This window comes from Triticum aestivum, chromosome 3A, assembly GCF_018294505.1.
Source record: "Triticum aestivum cultivar Chinese Spring chromosome 3A, IWGSC CS RefSeq v2.1, whole genome shotgun sequence".
In the NCBI taxonomy this organism is placed as follows: domain Eukaryota; kingdom Viridiplantae; phylum Streptophyta; class Magnoliopsida; order Poales; family Poaceae; genus Triticum; species Triticum aestivum.
The window spans coordinates 420,866,188-420,876,538 of NC_057800.1; positions in this window are offsets into that span (position 1 = coordinate 420,866,188).

A 10,351-nucleotide genomic window follows, 5' to 3' on the forward strand; every position below is an offset into this window, starting at 1 on the left:
TTCATCCACCGTCGACCTCCTCCAGCCTCCACCTGCGACTATTCATCCACGGGCTCCTGTTCATCCAGTCTCCACCACACGCTCCTCCACCGGCTACTATTCAACCAGCCCTCTCCACATGGTCCTGTTCAACCAGCCCTCCATTGGCTACTGTTCAACCAGCCCTCCACCGGCTCCTGTTCAACCAGCCCTCCACGGGGTCCTGTTCATCCAGCCCTCCATGGGGTCCTGTTCATCCACCCCCAACCGGTTCGATCGATCAGGGTCCTATTCATCCAGCGGCAACAGTCTCTACTACCACGAGGTCCTGTTCATCCACCCCCACCGGAAACAGTTCATCCAACCCCCCAACAACACTCACTATTCATCAAGAGGTAGCAGGTTCGATCAGCTTCAGTTAGCAGCAGTAGCCAAGGAATCGCTCGATCGGGTTCAGTTAACAGCCATCGATCGATCGCTCGGGTTCAGTAACGCGTAGCCTGCAGTGCAATCGCTTGGGTTCAGTTAGAGCCCAATGCCTCACTCGGGATTAGTTACAGCACAATGCCTCACACACGCGCGTGTATGTATGAGAGAAATGCGCATCGCTTGGCCCCCGACCACCCACCGTAACCGGGAACTCCCAGATATTTTCCTTGCCCTTGCTTCTACCATGATTTTTTCTGTCATGGACGGCCCAAAGAATGTCATGCAACTGCGTCTCCGGCCTACCTAGGACAAAAGGCCCATTTTTTGTCATAGAAATAGGAGCCCACCACATCTATGATGATACCGGGTTTTGTCACAATTATCGTCATAGAAGTGTCATAAGCATGAGAAAAAAATTCGTTCGGCCCAAAATGTCACGGATGTGTCTTTTTTAGTGCATGCGAATGGCGCGGCGGGCGTCCGGTGCAAGTACGGCGCGGCCAGCCTCTGGTGGAAGTATGGTGCTGAGGGCCTCCGCCTACTCCTGGCGAGGAATGGGGGTACTGACGGGACATGTACCCAGCTGCGACGCCGTGTCAACAGCAGGCAAGCGTCGAAGGATCCGCACTTGCTGTGTAGCGTGCCGCGCCTCTCGCCCTGCGGCACTCCAATGGTCTCGCCGTGTGGTGAGCCGCAGCCTATCGGCGCGGGCGCGCCTAGCTTGCTGTGCGGAGCGCCATCGATCATGTTGTGCGGTGAGTTGCAGTCTGCCGGCGCTGACATGCCTATCTTGATCCGCAGCGCTGAAGCGCCATGCGCCAAAGGTTTGCTAAACCATGGCGATAACGCGCATCACGGCATCATCCATCGCGTTGCCGGGGTGCGCCTCGTCCTCGATGGGTCGTGGCACCTGCTCGTTTTCCTCGTCGACGAGGTTGATGGTAGAGGCGGCGCTTTGGTGGGTTGGCATGCTTGGAAAAGGTGGATGTGCTACAGGCTGCGCTTGTCACCTCCGTGCATCGCGCGCCACCTAGGTTTATGCGCAATATCGCTGGGTGGTGGGAAACAGGCGTGGAAATGGCGGGAAATGGTGGCGTGTTCATAAAACGCCATCAATTAATGGAAACTTAGCATAGAAGGAACATCGAGCTAGCACAAGAAGTAGATGATGATCAGATGAACACAGACCACACTAGGGAACCTTTCGGTGATGAATTCATTAATCGAAAATGGTTGAATACTAGCAAGCGTTTGCCCACAACACACACGGCTTATTCCATCACAAATACGTCGAATGGATTAACTGTATGGCACGTATCGCACATTGTCAAAAAGTAATGCGGTAGACCTTCTTTAGCATGTGTTTAAAAATAAAGAAAAATAAAAACAAGGACCTCGAGGTTAAATTAACTCATGCAATGGGTCATATCAGTCATTTAATTTGAAAAATACGACCCATCCTATCAGTTTATTCAACATCAACACAACTTCGCATCTAGTCACCCATCTGATGGCTGCTCCAGCCTAAGCACACTTAACTTGAGAGTTCTCTTACATGAGCTACTGGTGTAAGAGCTAGTCCTTGCTGACATAGGATGCCTCTTCGCATCCTTATAGCGTATCCGCATGACTGCTCGTCCCCCAATGGCCAATAGATGTTGTGTAGACAGAGCATATCACATACATCTTATTAGAAGCAATTGTTTGTGTTATTATCGGTCTTCACAGACAGTTCTGATTATAGACCTGTTTGCCGCGTATCACACACTTCTTGATATATTGAACCGTTTCTGTTCTCTTGTCTCAATGTAAACAGTTCATCCGAGTGAACCGCATGCCCTATATCGCACACACCTTGATCTGGCTGACAGTTTCTTTTGTGTTTCCTAATCACAAATAGTTCATCCGAGTGAACCGTATGTTGTATATCGCACACACCTTCATCTGGCTGCCCGTTTCTTTTGTTCCTCCTCATCGCAAATAGTTAATTGAACTGAACTGTATGCCCTGCATCGCACATGTAACTAAAATCTAAACCGTGTTTGATGAATCCTCCATCTCATATGTTTTGCACCCTTTTTGATAGTTTTTACACCACCGTTTGTGATTATTGCATCGCACATAGTTTCGTCGAAGGGTTTATGATCGTAGTGTCGCGTTAGCAGCATCCTGCAGTAGTGTATAGACATGTTCAGTGAGCCTTCTAAAAATGATGGTGTTTACCAGTATTCGTAGAGGTGATCTATACATTGTTGATTTCACTAAAATATTCCAACCTCGTACTTGTTTAATTGCAAAATCTTCTAAAGGTTGGTTATGGCATAGAATATTAGGACATGTTGGCATGCAAAATATTGATAAACTCATTAAAGGTTATCATATCCTTGGTCTTAAAAATGTTATCACTGGTACAGCGAGGTGCTATACAAATGGTTTTTAACCCCTTTCCACGACAACATTTTGAACCATCGCCAAGTGAGTGACTGCGATAGGGGGTCCTTCACACATGACCCAGAAACCGTTGGGGATAGGGAGCCTTGATGCATATATAGTACTCCCTACTCGTTTGTGCTCACATTGCCATCGCAGTCGGTATTCTATGGTGCTATGTTTACTATGCGTGACCCATAATAAGCAGTTCATGATTATAGAAGTTGACAATCACACACATTTACTTTTCCTCGACTGTGTGTGATTTGATGTAAGAGCGCACATAGTTGTCGCTATAAAACTGTATGTGAAGCTTGAATACACCCCACACGATTCATCCATCATACCAGCGTCGGGTGAAGGCCTATCGCACGCGTTATACTATGACAAATGTTTGTGATGCGCACAACATCATAAACAGTCCATAATTGCAAAGTGTGTGTGATAAGAAAGAACTGTGTATGATGCTGTTGTTAATTGCACATGTTTTTTCCTGGCTGATCGTGTGTGTGTAGTAGAGATTGATCGCACACATAGTGGATCCTAGAAACGTGTCTGATCTCCACGTCTATTGCAGATGTTTCGCTTTCACAAACCGTGTGCAGTGTAATCCCTAATTTAAAAATCATATGTTTTGAATTTGAAATTAGGCAATCACTTATTTCATATCCAACCATATTTATTACAAATATAGGTTCAACCATGAATGCATAATTCGATGCACATGTACATATACTGAAGAACTACAGAAGCATCAAGTAAACAATGATGAATCACAGTTGTACTATAGACTATAAAGAGAGAGGGGAAAGACATTCTGGTTGCTGTAGAAGGTGAAGCGGATGCCCATATTGTGCCCTCCTCCATGCGTAATGCACGCGCAACTCTAGGCCAACCCCTTGTGATGGCTTCCCGTCCATCCCTCACTGTCTTCATTAGGACTTCTCGATGCTCATTGTAGTCTGGATGAAATACTTTAACCTTCATTGCGTGTCCACCAATCATGTACTTTCCAAGGTAAGCTTGAGTGAACTTCTTCGTGAACCACTGCGAACAAAAAAGATTCAGACATTGTTGTCTAACAACTCATTATGGGCACTAAAAAGAGAAGGCTGCAGAGTTTGTAGTTACCATCCTACAGCTCACTGTTGTGTTGGATAGAGCATAAACAAATAATTTGCTTTCCACCATTTGTATCTTTTTGCTAATAATCTTTATCAGTTTCCTCACTTGATGCTTGTTCATGAATATCTCATTGCCCCATACGCAAAAAGGGTCAATGCGTGGATCCTTGCCAAGGGCATATGTACCTACAAGCAACAAGTCAAAATTAGAAGTTAACGAGTGTCCAGGCCTAGATCTATATGAACTACATTATGGAATGACGGGGGCAGTACAAGCCGAGGGATGAAACTAACCTCAGCGGAAAATGGTGGCCACTCCCACTGTTGTCCTGCATAAGTAGTGGAAAGGCGTGATAAGTACATCAACCTTAACATAAAACAAATATAGCAAAGGTAAACAACATCATCTCCAAATTATAGCTTGAATGTGTTGGTTTCAGCATTCTGTTAAAGCAAATATAAAATGGAAGGCAATGTTACCTACAATAGGCTTAACAACCATCAAATATTGCAATTTAAACTGTTGTTGCTAAAAATGAATAGAACGTAGGTAATGCTTAAACATCACACTGGATAAATGTGTAAAACTGAAATAAAGGGCATGTGCACTACAAAAAAATACACTTCCGTGATGATACGTGTTTGTCACAGCAGGTCGCGTTTTTTGTCATGCATGTACATCCATGACAAATTTATGACATAATCAAGATAGTCATACCTGTGCTATCGTAGAAGTGTTCCATGACATTACCAAAATTATCATCACGGAAGTGCCCACTTCCATGACGATAAATCGCGCGTCATAGAAGTGCTTTCGTCAAGGGTGACTGACACGTGGCATCCACCGTAACGGAACGCCGTTAAGCTATCGGGTCGGGTTTTGGATCCGATAACCCATTAACAGCCCCGACCAATGGGGATTTTCCACATGTAAAATCATCATTGGCTGGAGGAAACACGTGTCGGCTCATCGTCGGGACAAATGTCATCCACTCATTGGACAGAAGGCGCCTATGATACGCTGACACGTGGCATGGCCCAACAGAGGCCCATTCCTGTGAAAAGGCCGGCCCGTTTGACTTGGTCAAAAGGTGGCGGGCCAGCCCATTGAAAGCCTGTTAACGGCCTGTTCGCATATAGCCCATTTATAGCCCGCTAACCTAAGGCCCGTTACGCCCTATCCGAATTAGGCCCAGTAGCGTCATCTGGGCCATCCAATATGATTCCAGCCCGTTTTCACTTCTGGCCCATGTATGGCCCATGACGTCTTTCGGCCCATATGAGGCCCTATGTAACTCTTGGCATATTAACGACCCGTGGTGAAACTAGCCCGTAATGAACAGTGTATCACTTTACACCCATTAACGGCCCATGGTGAAACTGGCCCGTAATGAATAGTGTATCAGTTTATACCCATTAACGGTCCGTTATTCCATTGGGCCGTCTCCAGCCCATGTTATCTTTCGGCCTTCTCAGAGCCCATTTATTCTTGGGCTCATTTACAGCATTCATTTACTTACGGCCCGTTAATGTCATTTTCTGCTTGTGGGCCAAGTTCAGCCCGTGGTTACAATCGGCCCATTTGTGGTATGTTAGTACGTTGGGCCGTTTTCATAGCATCATCAAATACGGCCTGTTAACGATGGCCCATTATGGTCGGCCCATGAACGGACGATTCCAATTCTAGCCCATTTACGGCCAGAATGCGGTCTGTTTGGCCTGTATAAGGCCCGTTGATGATACGGCTCGTAGAAGGCCCATTGATGATACGGCCCGTAGAAGGCCCGTTGTTTCTACGGCCCATAGAAGGCCCACTGTTTCTACGGCCCGTAGAAGGCCCACTATTTATACGGCCCATAGAAGGCCCACTGTTTCTACGGCCCGTAGGAGGCCCAGTGTCACTACAGTAAATATTAGCCCATGGTTATTGTGGCCTAGTTTTAAAAAATAGGTTATTGCAGCCACTAGCAAACCGCAGAAAAAGAACTGCACTGACTACAAGCAAACAAATAAACAAGACAACAAGGAAATAAATAAGCAAGCAACTTACACTAGGCTATCACGGCTATTACACATATTACATCCACTGGGCATCAAAGTTCGCCACCAGTGCAAATATAGGGAACACAACAGCATATAAACACCACAGCAAAACAAGTCCAGAACTGAAACCACTTCACAAGAGCTCAAGAAACAATATCCTGGGTACCCATAATGCTGGCAAGATGCTTAGCAAGCTTATTAACTTTCTCTTGTTTGGCGTTTAAGTCCTCCAGCGCTTACTGTTGCACCAGAAAGTATGCATCTGAATTCTGCAGGGACTTCCTCAATCCTTCGGCTTCCTGTCGCACAACATCTGATCGATGTCCTTCAACTTGAAGTTGAGAGTCAAGAAGTTGAACTAATTCAGGCAATGAGTTCGAAGAGCTGGTGCCAGCAGTGGTAGCCAGTAACTCGAACACTACATCAAGACAGGACTTTGGGGTTGTCTCAGTGTCTTTAATATAGTTTTTATCAGCTTTCATGGAGACCAACAGGGATGTCTCACTATCTTGAACCTTATCTGCATTACTTCCTTTACCATTGCATAACAGGGTACACTTCTCCAATATTTTATCCGCGTTCTAAAAGAGAAACAAACAAACACATCTCAGGTTTACAATGTAGTATATGAAACTCATTTTGGTAAACCAGTTCAGTAGTAAGGTGGACATGATAACAGCATGAAACAAACATATATCTATGTAGTATGGTCATTGTATGGTCTATATCATTCTAGATTATGTTGCCAAATCAAGATAGATACAGTTTGAATCATATCTATTTAAGACAAAGCAGCATAGACAGAATATAAGTGTGGGAAACTACACAGCAATAACAACACTTGTAATGTGCATGGCATGAGAACATAACTGTTTATTCAATTGAAACTGAAATCAACATAGAGCAAGTTACAATAGCAAACAGCCAAACACGTTGAAGAAACAGGTTTAAAACATACCTGTTGCACCATTGGAGTTTCAATTGCATCCTTCAAATTTGAAATTAGTTGGTATCAGTAAATACAATGATGCAAGAGCAAAGTAGTATGAAACATAGCTACCGAACCTGACCTGAGAACAATTCTTCTTCTACTTTAAGCATTGACTTCGGGTTCGGAGTGGTGATCCTCATGATTTGGGAACTACAGTTGCCTTACTAACTGCTCGTGTTTGGGTGCTCTATGGTGGAGACGGTGATGTGTCAACGGGAACTGGGTGTCTATCTGCTAGGGTTGGGGTTAGAAGGGGTGTAGCTGGTTCTCTGTCCAACTGGGTAAGGGTACAATCTGCATGAGTGTGGGTTATGTGTGGTGGGGCTGGTTCTTGGGCAAGTACAACCATGGTTCTATCTGCATCGACATGTAGCACGATCTTTTCTGAAGACCGTGTTTTTACTCCCACTGATACTGCCATCACTCCCTCCAATTGAAATGGCTGATAAACAAGAAAAGTAATTGAATGTACACACATTGTAAGATATATAGGTGCAATGGATAGTAGGGAAGAAAACAGGGCATGAAATAATTCACATTTATGTTGTCTAAGAAAACAGAATAGCAGGACATAATTTCACATATATGATGGCTAATTAAACAGGATAGCATGACACAATTTCACATGTATGATGGCTAACTAAACAGGATAGAATGACATACTTCAAAATATGATGACTGTGTAAATAGGATGACATGATATAACTATACGATGTGTCTATTAAAGTGGTTGGCATGCCATAAATCACAAACATGCCGTCGATGGAAACATGATGGCATGATATAATTCACGGATAGAATGACATAATTTAAATATGATGACTATGTAAACAGGATGAGATGATATAACTATATTATGTCTTTAGAAAATGGGTTGGCATGCCATAATTCGGATACATGTTGTCTATGTAAACATCATGGCATGACATAATTCAAATATATGATTTATATACTAAGGAAGTGAGCAGAGGGCAATCGCATATATGATGTGTCAACTAAGGAGATGGCATTCAATATTGTGTATATGATGTAAAAACTGAGCATTGCAATACAAGATATGCATTATATGAATAATATAACCCTGCCAAGTTTGAGCATACATCTCAGGGGGATAATAGGACTGGTCATCTGCCTCTGAATCCTCCTCTGAAGAGCTATCTGTAGCCAACAAGATATGTGCTTCAGCAGGTAGCATTGTCTGCTCTGAAGACCTTGTTTTCACTCCAGATTTCCCCATCACCAATTCAAAATGGCTGATGCACAAGAAGAGCAGTTGAATATACAGACATTGTCAACAAAAGCAATGAGAAATACAAAAAAAGGACGGCATGATATAATTCACTTATATGACGCTTGCCTAAACAGCATGGCATTGCATAATTCACATACATAATGCCTTGCAACAAGATAACATTGCATAATTCACATATATAATGTCTTGCAACAAGATGGCATTGCATAATTCACATATATGGTAATTAGACACTAAACAGGTGGCATTCACACAAAGCATGTCTAAACTAAGCAAATGACATAGCAATGCAAGATACCATACGCACGATATGAGCAACATAACCCTGCCAAGTTAGGGCATGCACCTCGGGGGGGGGGATATGACTGGTCATCTGTCTCTCAATCCTCCTTTGAGGAGCTATCAGTAACCAGCAAGAAATGCGCTTCGTCAGATAGCACTGTCTGCTCTGAAGACCTTGTTTCCACTGCAGATTTTTCCGTGACCATGCCAAATGGCTGATGCACAAGAAGAGTAATTGAATGTACTAAAATTGTTGGCAAATTTAACACGTAATAAAAAATGATGGCATGATATAATTCACATATAAGATGACTGGCTAACCAGGGTGGCATTGCAAAATTCACATATATGATGCCTGGCTAGACAAGATGGCATTGCATGATTCACATATACGATAAAGAAACTAAATAGATGGCATTGACACAAAGCATGTCTAAACTAAGCAGATGACATCTTTAATGTATATAGTAAGCAATGCAAGGCACCATATGCATGCTATTACCAACATCAGCATGCCAAGTTAGAGCGAAGACCTCATGGGGTAAATAGGAGTGGTCTTCTCCTTCTGAATCCCCCTCATAACAGTTATCTTCCTCTTGATTACGATCCGAAATGGGTGGAGGGGGGCTGCCTTTGCGCCCACCATGGAACGACGTCTGCATGAAATTTTATTGCCACGCAAGGCTCGTCTCTTTTGCTCTACATTATCAGTTCCATTGTGTACAATAACTGGCATGCATAGGAATAAAACATAGTGAGATTATGTAAGGAGTGCATGCACAAATCCAGAGTGATGGTAGCAAACTGTGGATAGACCCAAAACCAATGATAGCAGGCAGATAATAGCTTTAGTTAAAAAATACAGATAACGGCTCCTTTAATGTTTGTTTGCACCCAACATGAAACTCATAGTAGACACCGGAGATTAACCAGATAGTAGACATATAGTACTGATTGCTGCCCCAATATGTACCCCACAACCATTTAAAAACTCAAGTTTCAGCAGTAGCTTGGACCTGACTCGGAGTCCAATAGGTGAACACAATGATAATGTAGCATGTCATCATATTAAGAGACACATAATGTAAGCAGACACGGAAGAGTGCCACCTCTCTTGCGGACCCGTGTAGTCCTCAAGGTCATCTGCTCAGCTGACGATGGTAACGCAATTGTCGTGGCTGCCGACAGCGGGGAAGAAGATCTGAGGCGGCGAAAGACAGTCTGGAGAGTGGATCCTTGCTGTGGTGAACCCTTCCGTCGTTCGGGCAGCTGAGCTGGGGTGGAACACAGCGCTGCAGGAACAGGACAAACCACACAAGGTTTTCTTTGACACATATCTATAACAGAAGTAATTGAGTAAGGGCTTGTTTGAATTTGAGGATTCTAACAATGCAGGGATAGGAAATAGACAGGAATAGGATAGGAATGCATGTGCAAAACAGAGAATTTAAAAACATAGGATTTCTGCCAATCTGGGTGTTTGATTCACAACAATTGGAAGATCACAGGATGCAAAAAAGCATGGTGAGATTAAGTCAAACCACAAGAAAATGTACGGTTATGATGCTATTATGCTACTATCTCTTAGTCTTTTGCTTGATGAATAGGAATATGAAAAGGAGGAGAAGTGGAAATTAGAATTCCTACGATTTTTCTTTCAAGGAGACACTAAAGGAACAAATCCTATAGATTTCCTTTGCTCCATTCCTTTGCACCAAATTCATGAAAAGTAGTACCATAGGAAACTTTCCAATTCCGATGTTTTTCATTCACTTTTCCTTTCAAGCACTGGCGATTCTAGTAGACAGGCTTGAGCAAGGA